This window comes from Tachyglossus aculeatus, chromosome 1, assembly GCF_015852505.1.
Source record: "Tachyglossus aculeatus isolate mTacAcu1 chromosome 1, mTacAcu1.pri, whole genome shotgun sequence".
NCBI classification, from domain to species: domain Eukaryota; kingdom Metazoa; phylum Chordata; class Mammalia; order Monotremata; family Tachyglossidae; genus Tachyglossus; species Tachyglossus aculeatus.
Window position 1 is genome coordinate 14,009,387 of NC_052066.1, and position 18,496 is coordinate 14,027,882.

The window sequence follows — 18,496 nt, forward strand, 5'->3', positions numbered from 1 at the left end:
ACGTATTTACACACTCCTTAGCATTCAGAAATATGTTTACTCGATTATTTATTTTGACCACACCAGCTTTAAATATGTTTATGTTCATCTCTCCCAAAAGACTGTGAGCTCCTTGTGAGCAGTGAACAAAGCATTTCTTTATTCCGTATTCCTAAGTTCTTAATATGGTGCCCTACACCATGTGGGGACTTCATAAATACTACTATTACTACTGCTACTATTATACTACTACTTATTTTTAGGCTTTCTCCAAATTTTCTACATCTCTCTTTATTGCTGAATTGTACTTTCCAAGTGCTTACTACAATGCTCTGCACACAGTAAGCGCTCAATAAATACAATTGAATGAATGAATGAATATGATCCATCAGACTGATTGTACGCCCCATGTGGGACAGGGACTATTTCCAACCCATCTTGCTTGTATCCACTCCCGCTCTTAGAACAGTGCCTGGCACAAAATAAGCTCCTAACAGATATCACAATTATTATTGTTATTATTATTTGGAAGGGAGTTCTACACAATTCTGGGCCACTCTGTTCAGAGAAAAATAATAATGATGATAATAATAATAATAATGGTCTTCATTACACCCTCTCTCAGGGTCACACCTAGAGAGTTTCCAGTACTCTACCAGTCTCGGCTGCAGGAGGGAGAGTTAAGCAGAGGCCTAACCATTACATTCCTAGCTTAAGCAGTGGCTAGTGAGTGGAAGGCAATCTGCTACAAGTCAAAACTCACCCAGGCTGGGCAGCAGCAGCACAGGAGGGAGTCGAAGGTGTAGACTTGAGTTTACTATGTGGAAGGCGGCAATGGTAAACGGCTTCCAGATTTTTACCAAGAAAACTCAATGGATCCACCACCAGAACGATTGCAGATGGAAAGCAGGGCATTCTGGGAGAGCTGTGTCCGAGGTGTCATTATGGGTTGGAAATGACTCGATTGCATATGACAAGATAATTTGTTAAATGCTTACTATGTACCAGGCATTGAACTAAGTGTTGGATGGACACAAGTAAATTGGATTGTATGTAGTCCCTGTTCCACGTGGGGCTCACAGTCTCAATCCCCATTTTACGGATGAGGTAACTGAGGCCCAGAGAAGTGAAGTGACTTGCCCAAGGTCATACAGCAGCCAAGTGGCGAAGTGGGATTTGAATCCATGACCTTCTGACTCCCAGGCCTGTGTTCTATCCGCTAAGCCATTAGCTTCCTCCTTATCACACATCTAGAGTGAGGCATTATGTATCCTGGAACACTTTCTATAAAATAATGATGAATCACATTTTCTCCACTGAATTCCAGCTCTGTCACTTGGCAGCTGTGTGTATGACCTTGGGCATGTCACTTAAGATCAATGTGCATTGGTTTCTTTGACTGTAAAATGGACATATAATCTTCCTTTCTTCTACAGTGAGTCCCACATGTCACCCTCCTCCTCAAAAATCTCCAGTGGTTGCCTATCCACCCCTCTATCAAACAAAAGCTCCTCACTATTGGCTTCAAAGCTCTCCATCCTCTTGCCCCCTCTTACCTCACCTTTCTTCTCTCCTTCTCCATCCCAGCCCACACACTCTGCTCCTCCGGTGCCGCTGACCTTCTCCGTGGGCCTCGTTCTCGCTTGCCCTGCCATCAAACCATGGCCCACATCCTACCTCTGGCCTGGAATGCCCTCCTTCTTCAAATCCACCAAACAATCACACCTCCCCCCTTCAAAGCCCTACTGAAGATTCACCTCCTCCAAGAGGTCTTCCCAGACTAAGTCCCCCCTTTCCTCAGTTCCCCTTCCCTCTCCATCGCCCCAACTCACTCCCTTTGCTCCACCCCCCTTCTCCCTGTCCCGCAGCACTTGTACATATCTATAATTCTATTTATTTATATTAATGCCTGTTTACTTGTTTTGATGTCTCTCTCCCCCCTTATAGACTGTATGCCCGGTGTGGGCAGAGATTGTCTCTCTTTATTACTGAAATGTACTTTCCAAGTGCTTTGTATAGTGCTCTGCACCCAGTAAGCGTTCAATAAATTCGACTGAATGAACGAATGAATGAATGAATGAATGAATGAATGAATGACAGGGACTATGTCCAACCTGATCACCTTGTCTCTACCCCAGCACTTGGTGCGATGCTCAGCACATTGAAAATGCTTAACAAATACCACATAAAAATGAGGGAATTTCAAATATTCACTATCTGTTAGCTTCTTTGTAGTAGACTAGCTGAAAAAGGTAGATTTACATTTGGGCAGCCTTCAAATGAGAACAAACGGTTTCATTTAGGTTTTTAATTGGAGGTTTATTTAACCATCATTTTAGAATTGCCATGGGACCCAAGTATGTCTAGAAGCTGAGATTCTTGCCAAATTGCTCTAAAGAACACGGGGACATTTGTGACATGGGTTGATAAAGAGATGAAATGTGACTGCCCAGTCTAATTTCTCGGGGGATATCATCTTGGTTGAATACCAAGAATTAAAAAGTTTGTTTTCATTCACCGTCCAGTCCTGAATTCTAATAGAAGGCACATACATTCCCATGGAGCATCATGGTGTAAAACTAATTTTGCCTTTTTTATAGGCAGTTTTGTCATCATATCCAGTAAAAATAATAATAATAATGATATTTATTAAGTGCTTACTATGTGCAAAGCACTGTTCTAAGCACTGGGGAGGATACAAAGTGATAAGGTTGTCCCAGGTGGGACTCACAGTCTTAATCCCCATTTTACAGATGAGGTAACTGAGGAACAGAGAAGTTAAGTGACTTGCCCAATATCACACAGCTGACAATTTCCCCCTTTTAGACTGTAAGCCCACTGTTGGGTAGGGACTGTCTCTATATGTTGCCAATTTGTACTTCCCAAGCGCTTAGAACAGTGCTCTGCACATAGTAAGCGCTCAATAAATACGACTGATGATGATGATGATGACAATTGGCAGAGCTGGGATTTGAACCCATGATCTCTGACTCCCAAGCCTGTGCTCCTTCCACTGAGCGACGCTGCTTCTCTAAACTCATGGTGGACAAGGATCATATAACCCTTCACAATATTGAATAAATCCACCCTTTCCCCTCCATACAAACTGCTACCAAGTTAAATGCACTCACCTATCGTATCTGTCTTGATTACCGTATCAGCCTCCTTGCTGAGCCCTCTGCCTTCTGTCTCTCCCCATTTCAGTCCATACTTCACTCTGCTGACCCAATCATTATTTAAAGCAAACATTCAGGCCATATTTCTTCACTCCTCAAGAACCTCCCTCAGTTGTACGTCCACTTCCGTATCAAACAGAAACTCCTTAGAGTCCTCAATCACCTTGCCCGCTTCTGCGTCAGCTCACTACTCTCCTACAGCAACCCAGCCCACAAACTTCGCTCCTCTAATGCCAATCTACTCAGTGTACCTCGATCTCATCTATCTCACAGTGGACTTCTTGCCCACATCAATCAATCAATCAATCAATCAATCGTATTTATTGAGCACTTACTGTGTGCAGAGCACTGTACTAAGCACTTGGGAAGTACAAGTTGGCAACATATAGAGACAGTCCCTACCCAACAGTGGGCTCACAGTCTAAAAGCGCTTAGTACAGTGCTCTGCACACAGTAAGCGCTCAATAAATACAATTGATGATTAAAGGGGGAGACAGAGAACAAAACCAAACACACTAACAAAATAAAATAAATAGAATAGATATGTACAAGTAAAAGGCCCCTGGGCTGAAACGCCCTCCCTCCTCAAATACAACATACAATTACTTTTCCCACCTTCAAAGCCTTATTGAAGGCCCAACTCCTCCAAGAAGCCTTCTCTGATTAAGCCCTCACTTCCTCCTTTCCCACTTCCTTCTGCTTCACCCTTTTGTGCTCCCTTTATTCACCACTATTCCGCCCCCCAGCCCCATAGCACATATATACATATTCATAATTCATTTATTTATGTTAATATCTGTCTCCCCATCTAGACTGTAAGCTCATTATGGGCAGGGAGTGTATCTGTTATATGTTATCTTGTACTCTCCCAAGCACTTGGCGCAGTGCTCTGCACACAATAAGTGCTCAGCAAGTATGATGGATTGATGGATCAGTTAACTCTGTTGCATTGTACTTACTCAAGTGCATAATATGTGTTCTGCACACAGTAAACAATAAAGAATTGATTGATTGATTGCTATCCCCTCTGATTGACACAGCCTGTGAGTCAGAGGTGCACAAACAAAGCTGCCTTGATGAAAACTGCTGAAGACTAGATTTCAAATCTTACTCTTTTATGGTATTGGTTAAGGACTTACTATGTGCCAGACACTGTAGCATGGTTCAGTGGAGAGAGCTTGGGCTTGGGAGTCAGAGGTCATGGGTTCTAATCTTGCTCCACCACTTGTCAGCTGTGTGAATTTGGGCAAGTCAGTTAACTTCTCTGTGCCTCAGTTACCTCATCTGTAAAATGGGGATGACAACTGTGAGCCCCACGTGGGACAACCTGATCACTTTGTATCCCCCCAGCGCTTAGAACAGTGTTTGCACATAGTAAGTGCTTAACAAATACCATTATTATTATTATTATTATTATTACTAAGCACTGGGGTGGATACAAGCTAATCAGTTTGGACACAGTTCCTGTCCCACATAGGGCTCACTGTCTTAATCCCCATTTTACAGATAAGGTTAATGAGGACCAGAGAAGTTAACTGATTTACCCAAAGTCACACAGCTGACAAGTGGTGGAGCTGGGATTAGAATCCAGGTCCTTCTGACTCTCAAGCCCTTGCTCTATCCACTGAGCCATGCTGCTTCTCTTCAGCTTTTATTCCATTCTCCCAATTCATAATGTGGTTCTCTGAAAGATGTTTCTTTCATTTTTCTCAGTTGTTAAATAACTCAAAGGGATTGGTTGGCATAGGTTGACCATCCAAGATTAACCACCGTGGCATAGACCAAATGATACAGAAGTAACAAATCTTAGCAAGCGTCATCTAGAGTCCCACCTAGCAGGAACAGTGCTAGGATTTAAGTACCTACAATACATGAAACACCTTGCTAAGTGCGGGGATGGATTAGATGGGTGAGAATCAGATGGGTGCCCTGCTCACAGTCTAAGAATAAAGGGGAAAAGGGGGATAGTAAATAAATAACACATATGGGAAAAAAATTCAAATGAAATCAAAATGAAAGATGGAGGACAGAAATGAATACAAAACACAATACAATAAAAAACATCAGATCCATAGCCGAACTGCAGAGTTTTGGTCTTCCTGCGGCTCAGATTCTCATAGTCACAATCAATCAATCAATCAATCGCATTTATTGAGCACTTACTGTGTGCAGAGCACTGTACTAAGAGCTTGGGAAGTACAAGTTGGCAACATATAGAGACAGTCCCTACCCAACAGTGGGCTCACAGTCTAGAAGGGGGCTCACAGTCTAGAAGTCACAACTGCAACCCCAGTTTGACCAGTGACCTCAGGAGCAATGTGGCTCAGTGGAAAGAGCATGGGCTTTGGAGTCAGAGGTCATGGGTTCAAACCCCGGCTCAGCCAATTGTCAGCTGTGTGACTTTGGGCAAGTCACTTCTCTGTGGCTCAATTACCTCATCTGTAAAATGGGGATTAAGACTGTGAGCCCCCCGTGGGATAACCTGATCATCTTGTAACCTCCCCAATGCTTAGAACAGTGCTTTGCAAATAGTAAATGCTTAATAAATACCATCATCATCATTATTATTATTATTAGTGAGCACTCCTGTCACAGTGACCTCCACAGCCACATTGACCACCACAGGACTGCGGCCCACCAGAGTACAGTGACCAGGACACCCCCAGTGACCACAGTGACCCTGACCTCTCTCCTTCTCTGCAGCCTCACATTTTCTCCTGCCTTAAAGGACAGTTCTACCTGGATGTCCCACTGACAAATCAAGCTAAACATGTCCAAAACATAACTCCTTATCTTCCCACCGAAAACCCTGTCCTCCCGCTGACTTTCCCATCACTGTAGACAGCACTACCATCCTCCCTGCCTCACAAGCCTGTGACCTTGGAGTTATTCTCAGCTCGTCTCTCTCATTCAACCCACACGTCACCAAATCCTTTTGGTTCAACATGGACAAAGATAGTGCCCAATCTAATCAATCAATCAATCAATCATATTTATTGAGCACTTACTGTGTGCAGAGCACTCTACTAAGCGCTTGGGAAGTACAAGTTGGCAACATATAGAGACAGTCCCTACCCAACAGTGGGCTCACAGTCTAAAAGGGGGAGACAGAGAACAAAACCAAACATACTAACAAAATAAAATAAATAGAATAGATATGTGCAAGTAAAATAAATAAATAGAGTAATAAATATGTACAAACATATATACATATATACAGGCGCTGTGGGGAAGGGAAGGAGGTAAGATGAGGGGGACGAAGGGGAGAGGAAGGAAGGGGCTTAGCACGGTTTGTGTCATGATTAATCAAGGATATTTATTGAGCAATCATGGTGTTCAGAGCACTGTACTAAAGTGCTTAGTAAATAGGATAAGTAGCACTTAATACACCTCTCGGGGTCACACTTGGAGAGTTTCCAGTACTCTACCAGTCTCAACTACAGGAGGGCCAAGCAGAGTCATATCCATTCCATTCCTAGCTTGGGCAGTGGCTAGCAAGTAGAAGGCAACGTGCTACAAGTCAAAACTCACTTGTGCTGGGCACCAATGGCATGGGAGAGACCCAAGGATGGAGACTCAGGTTTACTTCCCTGGAAGGAGGCAATGGTAAACTGCTTCTGGATTTTTACCAAGAAAACTCACTATCAGAACAATTGCAGATAGAGGTGGGGTATTCTGGGAGATATGTGTCCATGGCATCTCTATGGATCAGACACATCTCCACATTATAAGACAAAAATAACAAGCACTTAATAAATACCCTAGTAAATACAATAAGTAACACATATATCAACTGCCTTACTAACTTTTAACCATCCAGACTCCTACTTTATAGTAGAGTTTCAACCCATACTTAGTCATGGGGAAATTAATTCACAGTTTCTGCATAATCCACTCCCAGTTCACTTTTAAGGATAGATGCTATTTGGCAACATCTGTGATTCGGAGGGTATTTTTTTTTTTCAGATTAAAGGGCCTTCCACACTTTTCATTTTAAAATTATGCTCATTGTCCATGAAAGCCTTTTCAAAAATATTCCCTCTGAAAGAAACTAGGAGAAAAGTATTCATCTCTTTAGGGGGAAAAAAGAAAAGTTTTTGCCTATTTGCTGCGTTACCAAGATGCCCTCAGTGTACATTTCCATTTTTTCACTTACATTTCTCCTGACAAACCCATTTTCAGTCACAGTAATGAGCAGATAAACAGGGGATTGCACTGGATGGCTACAGAATGAATGGAATTATTCAGAAAAAAAGTTGAGTTTTTTTTATCCCTCAAAGAACACGTCAGGTGTTAAAAAATGTATGCATCAAATCCTAAGATATGCAAAGCCAAGGCATAAATAAATCAGCCTCTAGAGGCACGGCTGCTCCTTGAAACTGCTGAAGTTAGAAGGCCTATTCAAATGGGCCCAGCTTTGGCAAAATATGCACTTATTTGAGATTTTAATTATATAGAGAAAATGGCTTCATATATGTCTTTTATGGTGGTCGTAGCTTAAAGGGCATTTTTTCTATGCATGAACAGTTGGGCATTTCAGCATTACACAAAGAAGTTAATGTAGGGGGTCTGTCTGCTGGCATTGGTTAAAGTTCAGCGTCGCAATTGTTCAGCTCAAACAAAATCAACTGAATGTTGTCATCCCTTAATCCTGTGTTCCCCACTTCCATCCTCTGCGTGTTCAGTAGATTGAGCGTTTTCAGTTTGAAAATGTATCTCTTCTTTCCCCAGGTGTATAATGCTTCTGAGCCCAGATCTTCCAGGATCAGAGATGTTTCGGCATCACCGTCAGTTGTATTTATCGGTTGCCTCCTGTTAGCAGCTCGCTGTACTGCGATTGGGAGAGAACAACAAAAATGAAAGTGTTGTTCCAACCTTCAGAGTGCTTACACTCTAACTGGGAGACAGACAAGCACAAGATGCTTTATTAGATTTGAAAGCAAGAGGCAATAAAGAGACACATTTGGTAGATGCTAGTGTCTCTTTCATAGGGCATTTCATTCATTCAGTCAGTCAGTCATATTTACTGAGCACTTATTGTGTGCAGAGCACTAAGTGTTAGGAAAGTATTTGTTAAGCACTTAATAAGAATCATAGTAATAATAATAATAATTTTGGTATTTGTTAAAACGCTGGGTTGGATACAAGGAAACCAGGTTGGATACAATCCTTGTTGGACAAAGGACTCACAGTCATAATTCCCACTTTACAGATGAGGTGACTGAGGCACGGAGAAGTGAATTGATTGCCCAAGGTCACACAACCAGCAAGTGGCAGAGTGGGAATTAGAACTCTGGAATATGTCTGTTCATTGTTACGGTTTACTCTCCCAAGTGCTTAAGTACAGGGATCTGCACACAGTAAGTGCTGAATAAATCTAATTGATTCACTGTTTATATTGATGTCTATCTCCCCCTCTGTACAGTAAGGTCATTATGGACAGGGAATGTGACTGTCAACTCTATTGTATTGTACCTTCTCAGGTGCTTAATATAGTGTTCTGTTTGTGGTAAACACTCAATGAATGCTATTGATTGATTGATTACAACTACTGAGAACCTACTGTGTGCAGACTCCTACATTAAGCCCTTCAGGGAGTATGATACAAGTAGAAGAGATGATCACTACCCCAAAGGAGCTAATGCAGAGGGATTGTTTTACAAAATATATATTGTAAACTGTACATAATGCCAAGATTATGGGTTTGTGAGACAGGAAGGGTGGTGGTGCTGTCTACAGTTGTAAGAAAGTCATGGGGAGGAGAAGGTTTGGGTGGGAAGGTGAGGTGTTCTGTTTTGGACATGTTGAGTTTAAAGTGCCAGTGGGATACTCAAGTAGAGATGTCCTGAAGATAGGAGGAAATATGAGCCTGCAGAGAAGGAGAGAGGACAGAGCTGGATAGGTAATAATAATAATGATAATAATAATGCTAGTATTTGTTAAGTGCTTATTATGTGCCAAACACTGTTCTAAGTGCTGGGGTAGACACAAAGTAATCAGATTGTACCATGTGGGACTCACAGCCTTAATCCCTATTTTACAGATGAGGTAACTGAGGCCCAGAGAAGTTAAGTGACTTCATTCATTCATTCAATTGGATTTATTGAGTGCTTACTGTGTGCAGAGCACTGTACTAAGTGCTTGGAAAGTACGACAACAGATAGAGACAATCCCTACCCAACAACGGGCTCACAGTCTAGAATTCACACAGCTGACAAGTGGAGGAGCTAGAACCAGAGCCCATGACCTCTGACTCCCAAGCACGTGCTCTTTCCACCAAGCCACGCTGCTTCTGGAACCATCCACGTGAAGATGATCGTCAAAACCGGGGGAGCAAATTAATTCTCCAAGGGAGTGGATGTTGGTGGAGAACAAAAGGGGACCCAGGAGTGAGCCTGGAGGGACTTCCACAGTTAAAGGACACCTCCCTTAAAGGCAGAGGAGGAGCTGGTGAAAGAGGCAGAGAATGAATGGCCAGAGAGAGAGGAGGAAAACCAGGAGAGGACAGTATCAGTGAAGCCAAGGTTGGACAGTGTTTCCAGGAGAAGGGGGTGATCTCTCCCTCTTTAGACTGTTATTTCATAATGAACGGGAAATGTGTCTGCTATATTATTATATTGCACTCTCCCAAATGCCTAGTCCAGTGCTCTGCACACAGTAAGTGCTCAATAAATATGATTGACTGACTGACTCATTAAGTCACTGGTCCGCAATGTCAAAAGCATCAATAATAATAATAATAATGAGGGCATTTGTTAAGCGCTTACTGTGTGAGAAGCACTGTTCTAAATGCTGGGGGAGATACAGGGTGATTAGGTTGTCCCACGTGGGGCTCACAGTCTTAATCCCCATTTTACAGATGAGGTAACTGAGGCTCAGAGAAGTTAAGTGACTTGCCCAAAATCACACAACTGACAAGTAGTAGAGCTGGGATTAGAACCCATGACCTCTGACTCCCAAGCCCGGGCTCTTTCCACTGAGCAATGCTGCTCCTCTAGGACTGCAAATTCCTTGAAGCAGGGATCGTGTCTACTAACTAGTGTACTCTCCCAAATGTTAAGGACAGTGCTGTACCCAGGGTAAGTGCTCAATAAATATTATTGATTGACTGCTTTTAGATGAAGCATAAAGAAAAGCATAACCAACAAAGCTGGGCCTCTTTCTGACTAGCTTGATACTAGGTATTTTTCTTTCCCTAGCTGTAAAAATTAAGGTCAGAGTCTTGCAAACTGTCCTTGGCAATTGCTCCTAGAATCTGAGAGTTTATAAAACTGCTTTTAAAAGTTCCTTTTTTGCACTCAACTGCAACACTTGCTTCTTTATCCATTTAAAATGAAATAGCACTTTATGCATGACTCTTTATCTTCCTAATTCTTCAACTTCCATCTGTGCAAATAGGATGTCGGCTTTAAGCAAATGTCCATATTCTTTATTTAGTAAAAGGATGGAAATTGTCTCCCTAATATCTTGGCTATTTCCTCATCCTCCATCTAGTTCCATACTCCAATTTTTCAAGCCGCCAATTTTTACCTTCAACCTGTCTTTCTGCCTATGATCTACTCGTGATTCTTTCTGGTTGGCTAAGTTTGCATTTGGGTTGTTCAATTTCCCATTCAGCGCATGTCCAGGTAGGTTAGCTGTTTATTTTGAAATGCATTTTAGAACTTCTTGAAGGAAATCCCTGTACTTACACGTTAACAAGGGCTCCCTTCCTACTTACTGCAGCACTTTACACTTTCTGATCTAGACCGTAAACTCGTTGTGGGCAGGGAATGTGTCTACTAACACTGTTATAGTGTGTCAATCAATCAATCAATCATATTTATTGAGTGCTTCCTATGTGCAGGGCGTGTACTAAGCGCTTGGGTTAGTATATTATAATGGAATAGGTAGACAAATTATTACCCACAACGAGCTTACAGTCTAGTAGGGAAGACAGACATGAATATAAATGCTGATAGGTATGTATCGTACTCTCCCTAGTCCTTAATACAGTGCTCTGCAAACATTAAGCATGCAATGAATATGATTGATTGATTGACTCTCGGGACAGTTTGAAGAATCATAACGTCTGACCCACTGTAACTATTACCTCTGCTACAGACTGCATTAGGTGATATTTTATAGATATGTGCATAAGTGCTGTGGAGATGAAGGAGTGGTCAGTAAAGGTTAAAAATCTAAGTGCAAGGGTGACACAGAGGGGAGTGGGAGAAAAGGGAATTAGGGTTTGTTAGGGGGAGACTAAACACTTTGCTGAGAGCTGGGGTGGAATCAAGCTGTTCATGCCCTCAGGGTTCACAGTTTCAGAGAGTAAGAGCAGTAAGAGCATTCAATTCACATTTTTTTTAAATGAGAAAACTGAGCCTTCCACTTAATAATAATAATAATAATAATGGTATTTGTTAAGTGCTTACTGTGTGCAAAGCAGTGTTCTGAGCTGTGTGGTAGATACAGGATAATTGGGTTAAACACAATCCCTTTCCCGCATGGGGCTCACAGTCTTAATCCCCATTTTACAGATGAGGCAACTGAGGCACAAAGAAGTGAAATGACTTGCGACAGGTCACACAGAAGTCATGTTTGGTTTTGTCCTCTGTCTCCCCATTATAGACTGTGAGCCCGCTGATGGGTAGGGACTGTCTCTATGTGTTGCCAACTTGTACTTCCCAAGTACAGTGCTCTGCACACAGTAAGCGCTCAATAAATGCGATTGATTGATTGATTGATGTAACAGAGCTGGGATTAAAATCCAAGTCCTCTGACTCCCAAACCCATGTTCTTTCCACTAGGCCAAGCTGCTTACATGGCTAGGGGGTGTAGATGCTTGCACCCTAGCAAATTATGATTGACAAAGGGAAAAAACTAGGGAATTATATTCTAACAGGTTTGCTAGAAGCCAAGGAGACAGACCATATGTAAAAGTGCAAAAATGAGGATTTTAAAATCAATGGAGTCATTAATGGGATTAGATGTAATGCACACCAAATAGGAGAGATGGAACCAAGTCTAAACTGAGGATGCACTTTGGTTCATAATTAAAACTGCTACAGGACACTAAGAAATTCAGCTCTACCAGCTGTAACACAGCGGAACAGTATGGCATCTGTGGAAGACAACTGAGAGAGCATAATGAATAATCAAAAAACAATATTTAAACACTCCTGATCTCCAAGTCCCTAGAGTTCCACGAGGAATCACACTGAACTCCAAAATCAAGCCAAGACTAGTGGCAAGAACACAGGCTTGGGAGTCAGAGGTCATGGGTTCTAATCCTGGCTCTGCTACTAGTCAGCTATGTGACTTTGGGCAAGTCACTAAACTTCTCTGTGCCTCAGTTACCTCATCTATAAAATAGGGATTACGACTGTGAGCTCTACCTGGGACAACCTGATAACGTTGTACCTACCCCAGGACTTAGAACAGTGTACATAGTAAGCACTTAAGAAATACCATCATCATTAGTATTATTATTATTCCCTGTCCATTCCAGGAATCCTATAAAACATCAACCAGTGGTTTGTTTGTTTGTTTTTTTGCATGGCTTGTTCCGTTTTAGGCACAAATGCTGGCTATAAGCAGCTAATGGGGGTCAGGAAATGGGTATCTTACTTTTGTCATACTTTTCCAAGCATTTAGTACACTGGATCACAGTCAGTAGGTACTCCATAAATACCGTTGGTCCTTTTTTCTGAAGGGAAATGAAATTAATCTGAAAAGAATTCAGAGTTGTTCATTTCAGACACAGTTCTTTATTTCAGGCACAGTTTTCTCAAAATACAGCTCTTCCACTTTCCCCCTATCCTCCCCATCATCCTGACTGATTTCCTTTGCCCTACCCCCGCCCCACAGAACTTGTGTATATATGTACATATCTATAATTTTATTTATTTATAGAAATGCTTGTTTACTTGTTTTAAGGTGTATATGTTCATCCATTCATTCATTCAATCATATTTATTGAGCACTTACTGTGTGCAGAGCACTGTACTAAGTGCTTAGAAAGTACAATTCGGCAACAGATTCAGTCCCTACACAACAACGGGTTCACAGTCTAGAAGGGGGAGACAGACAACAAAACAAAACAAGTAGACAGGGGTAAATACCATCAAAATAGATAAAGAGAATTATAGATATATACACATCACCAATAAAATAGAGTAATGAATATGTACAAATATACACAAGTGCTTTGGGGAGGGGAAAGGGGCAGGGCAGGAGGAGGGAATGGGGGACATGCGGGGGGAAGAGCAGAAGAAAAGGGGTGGCTCAGTCTGGGAAAGCCTCCTGGAGGAGGTGAGCTCTCAGAAGGTCTTTGAAGGGAGGAAGAGAGCTAGTTTGGTGGATGTGTGGAGGGAGGGCATTCCAGGCCAGAGTTAGGACATGGCCAGGGGTTGACGGCGGGACAGGTGAGAATGAGGCACAGTGAGGAGGTTAGAGACAGAGGAGCAGAGGGTGAGGGCTGGGCTGGAGAAGGAGAGAAAGGAGGTGAGGTCGGAGGAGGCAAGTTGATGGAGAGCTTTGAAGTCAATAGTGAGGAGTTTTTGCTTCATGCAAAGGTTGATAGGCAACCATTGGAGATTTTTGAGGAGTGGAGTGACATGCCAATATATCTGTAATTCTATTTATTCATATTGTTGGTATTTATGCCTGTTTACTTGTTTTGATGTCTGTCTCCACTCTTCTAGACTGTGAGCCCATTGTGGGCAGGCATTGTCTCTGTTTCTAAATTGTACTTTCATTCTAGACTGTGAGCCCATTGTTGGGTAGGGACCGTCTCTATATGCTGCCAATTTGTACTTCCCTAGCGCTTACCACAGTGCTCTGCACACAGTAAGCACTCAATAAATATGATTGAATGAATGAATCCTTGGCTACTTAAAATACCTTCCTTATCCCAATTATCCCAGTGATGCTGAAAATTTCAAGTGAGCTAGTCAAGGGATAATTAGAGTAAGGCAGGTATTGTACGTTGCCATGGAAGGAATTTTAATTGTCTGCAGAAGGTGACCTCTATTTTGAATGTGTGTGTGTGTGTGTGTGTGTGTGTGTGTGTACGTGTGTTGATTTTTTTTACCACCAAGGCGATCTTTAGAAAATAATGCCTTCATTCATTCATTCAATTGTATTTATTGAGTGCTTACTGTGTGCAGGGTACTGTGCTAAGCGCTTAGAAAATACAATTCAGCAACAGAGACAATCACTAGGTTAGGATTAGAAATGCCATGGGGAGAAAGTTATCCTTATTCCCAATCAGTGTTCTGAAAGGAGATTAAATCTTTCCTCCCTTTCAAAATGTAAAGAACCCTCAACCACTTAAAGAAGCATATAACTGAGTTTCCCCGAAGATTTTCTATCGGGATGGTCAAAAATAAAGTTTGGATAACCTTGATGGAGTGTGGGTGCAAATCTGGAAAGGGGATCTGACCGGAAAATGTGTTTTTTGACCCTCATCGGACTGTAAGAATTACAAAAATCAGGTGGAAATCGTAAAGCTGCTCCGGTATCTAAGCATGAAGAACTGGGTTTATTGTGTTGTTTTTCATCTTTTCATGGTAGACAATATCATGTTATAGGAGGCATTCTTTTCCATTATTCAAACTTGAAACATCATTTTTCTGTTATATTACTTTGGGTTTTTTTCGCATTTATTTTTGATCATTCCTTCATAGTACTCCTCTTGGAAGATTAAAAACCTTCGGTTTGAAAAGAAAACTACCATTTTATGAGCTCTTATAGCTTGAGGCATAAAACAAGGAGTACAGAGCAGTCTACAAGAAGCTTTATCAAAAGAACAAGGACCAATGCCGTATGGTCAGTTGGTTAGCATTATTTGTTGAGTCACTATATTTGTGAAACTTGATTGGTGAAGACTAATTGAGAAACAGAACCAGATTGGTAATATTAACGGTCTCCATGTCTAAATACTTCAACTGCAAGGGATATCAATCGATCAATCAATCAATCAATGGTATTTATTGACTGTTTACTGTGTACAAACCTCTGTACTAAGCCCGTGGGAGAACATACAATACAATAAAGTTGATAGACATGGTTCCTGGCTACTATTAGTTTAACAGTCTCTGGGAGGAGACACACATTTTCATAGATTAGAGAGAAACTGAAGAGAGTTTGCATTCTTTCCCAGTCCTTATTACATTTTTCTGCATATTGTAGGTGCTTAAATGAATATTATTATTATTACTAATACTACTTCTACTGCCACAACAAAATATACCTTTATCTTAATGACATCAATATCTAATTTGTTCACTCCTTTCTTCTGGAAATATTATCTCATCTTGGCTCCACTCACAGGGAAATTAAAGCACCGACTTGGTCAAGGTTAGACCGTGGGCACGTGGTGAAGCTGGGATCACTCGGTCAATCAATCTGGAATTTATTGAGCTCTTACTGGGTGCAGAACACTGAACTGGGCATCTGGGAGAGTACAGTGCAACTGAGTTGTGGATCAGATCCCTGTCCTCAAGAAGCTTACAATCTATAGACATTGAAGTAGATTACAGTTAAGAGGAGTAGTGGAGTATTTGGAACCCAGCCCCTCTGAATCCTCATCCTTTGCCCTTTAATAATAATAATAACAATGATAATGATAATAATAATTGTGGTATTTGTTAAGAGCTTACTGTGTGCCATGCTTCCTCTCAGGGTTGCTCCTGGGGAGTTTCCAGTACTCTACCAGTCTCAGCTATGGGAGGAAGAGTCAAGCAGAGGCCTACTCATTCCAATCCTAGCTTGGGCAGTGGCTAGTGAGTGGAAGGCAATATGCTACAAGTCAAAACTCACTCGTGCTGGGCATCAGTGGCATTGTTTTGTTTTGTTGTTTTTTTCCCCCTTCTAGACTGTGAGACCGTTATTGGGTAGGGACCATCTCCTTATGTTGCCAACTTGTACTTCCCAAGCGCTTATTACAGTGCTCTGCACACAGTAAGCACTCAATAAATACGATTGAATGAATGAATGAATGAGGGCAGAGACTCGAGTTTTACTGCAAGGAGACAATGGTAAACCACTTCCATATTTTTACCAAGAAAACTCTATAGATAAACTACCAGAATGATGGTAGATGGAGGTGGGGCATTCTGGGAGAGATGTGTCTATGGCTTCGCTATTGGTCAGAAATGACTCGACGGCATATGACAAGACAATGTGCCAAGCACTGTTCTTAGCACTGGGTTAGATACAAGGTAATCAGGTCAGACACTGTCCCTGTCCCATATGGGGCTCAGTCTTAATCCCCATTTTCCAGATGAGAGACCCGAGGCACAAAGAAGTTAAGTGACTTGTCCAAAGTCACACAGCAGACATGTGGCACACAGTACTTCCCAAGCACTTAGTACAGTGCTCTACACACAGTAAGAGCTCAATAAATATGATTGAATGAATGGTGCGCTCATCAGCTCCCTCGGTGTCAGTTCCAAGTGTAGACTGACACCTCCTAGATCTCCATCTGTAATTGTGACATCTCTGGTTCCACATTTCTCTGTTTCTAGATCATTATTTATTGTTCTTTTGTGGTTATGTATATATGTTTGTACATATTGATTACTCTATTTTATTTGTACATATTCTATTTATTTTATTTTGTTAATATGTTATGTTTTGTTGTCTGTCTCCCCCTTCTAGACTGTGAGCCCACTGTTGGGTAGGGACCATCCCTATATGTTGCCAACTTGTACTTCCCAAGCGCTTAGTACAGTGCTCTGCACACAGTAAGCGCTCAATAAATACGATTGAATGAATGAATGAATGTGGCAGAGCTGAGATTAGAACCCAAGTCCTCTGACTCTCAGGCCTGAACTCTTTCCACTAGGCCATGCTGCTTTTGAATGGCCTTTCCACTAGGCCTCCTGCATGTTTTCTAATTTCCTCAGAGTCCCTCAATTTAAACCACACACTCCACCACCTGTCCCCCGGGGCTCTGAAGATCACAGAGAGCCTCCTCCCACAGCAGTGGGGACAGGGGAATGGCTGACAGGGAAAAATCTCCGAAAGCCCATCAGCTGGACATTATGAAATCTGAGATTCTGAAATCTGATAGTGTTGGACAAAGTATAGGCCTTGGTTGAGTTCTAGCCAGCCAAGCAATTCTCTGCAATTTTCACAGGCAATCACCTGATCTCCTAAGATTCTGACTGAGCTATCACCCTGACACAGAAGTAGTCGGCTCCCTCCACACATCGTGGGTGCTCTAGAAGAGCTAGAACCAATGTGGCCTGGTGGAAAGAGCCCAGGCCTGGGAGCCCAGCCCACGTCATCCCCCTGGCCTGGAATGCCCTCCCTCCACACATCCTCCAAACTAGCTCTCTTCCTCCCTTCAAAGCCCTACTGAGAGCTCACCTCATCATCATCATCATCATCATCAATCGTATTTATTGAGCGCTTACTATGTGCAGAGCACTGTACTAAGCGCTTGGGAAGTACAAATTGGCAACATATAGAGACAGTCCCTACCCAACAGTGGGCTCACAGTCTAAAAGGGGGAGACAGAGAACAAAACCAAACATACTAACAAAATAAAATAAATAGAATAGATATGTACAAATAAATCAAATAAATAAATAAATAGAGTAAAAAAATATGTGCAAACATATATACATATATACAGGTGCTGTGGGGAAGGGAGGGAGGTAAGATGGGGGGATGGAGAGGGGGACGAGGGGGAGAGGAAGGAAGGGGCTCAGTCTGGGAAGGCCTCCTGGAGGAGGTGAGCTCTCAGCAGGGCCTTGAAGGGAGGAAGGGAGCTAGCTTGGCGGATGGGCAGAGGGAGGGCATTCCAGGCCCGGGGGATGACGTGGGCCGGGGGTCGATGGCGGGACAGGCGAGAGCGAGGTACGGTGAGGAGGCCTTCCCAGACTGAGCTCCCTCTTTCCTCTCCCCTTCCCCATGCTCCCCACCCTACCTCCTTCCCCTCCCCATGGCACCTGTATGTTTGTACAGATTTATTACCCTATTTATTTTACTTGTACATATTTACTATTTTATTTATTTTGTTAATGATGTGCCTCTAGCTTTACTTCTATTTATTCTGATGACTTGACACCTGTCCACATGTTTTGTTTTGTTGTCTGTCTCCCCCTTCTAGACTGTGAGCCCGTTGTTGGGTAGGGACCGTCTCTATATGTTGCCAACTTGTACTTCCCAAGCGCTTAGTACAATGCTGTGCACATAGCAAGTGCTCAATAAATGTGACTGACTGACTGAATGAATGAATGAATGAATGACTCTGGGGATCTGGGTTCTAATCATGCCTTCAACACATACCTGTTATGTGACCTCGAGCAAGGCACTAAAACTTCTACATTTCCTCAGCTGTCAAA

General features: G+C 42.3%; 2 non-coding genes across 2 annotated transcripts; both read left to right on the forward strand.

The window, feature by feature from the left end:
- The first annotated feature begins 594 nt into the window (after nucleotides 1–594).
- On the forward strand, nucleotides 595–732 carry LOC119933632. The gene has a single exon (XR_005452582.1). It is a non-coding gene; the product is annotated as a small nucleolar RNA SNORA7 (small nucleolar RNA).
- Nucleotides 733–15,814: 15,082 nt separating this feature from the next.
- Nucleotides 15,815–15,952, forward strand: LOC119937505. The gene has a single exon (XR_005454136.1). It is a non-coding gene; the product is annotated as a small nucleolar RNA SNORA7 (small nucleolar RNA).
- The last annotated feature ends 2,544 nt before the right edge of the window (nucleotides 15,953–18,496 follow it).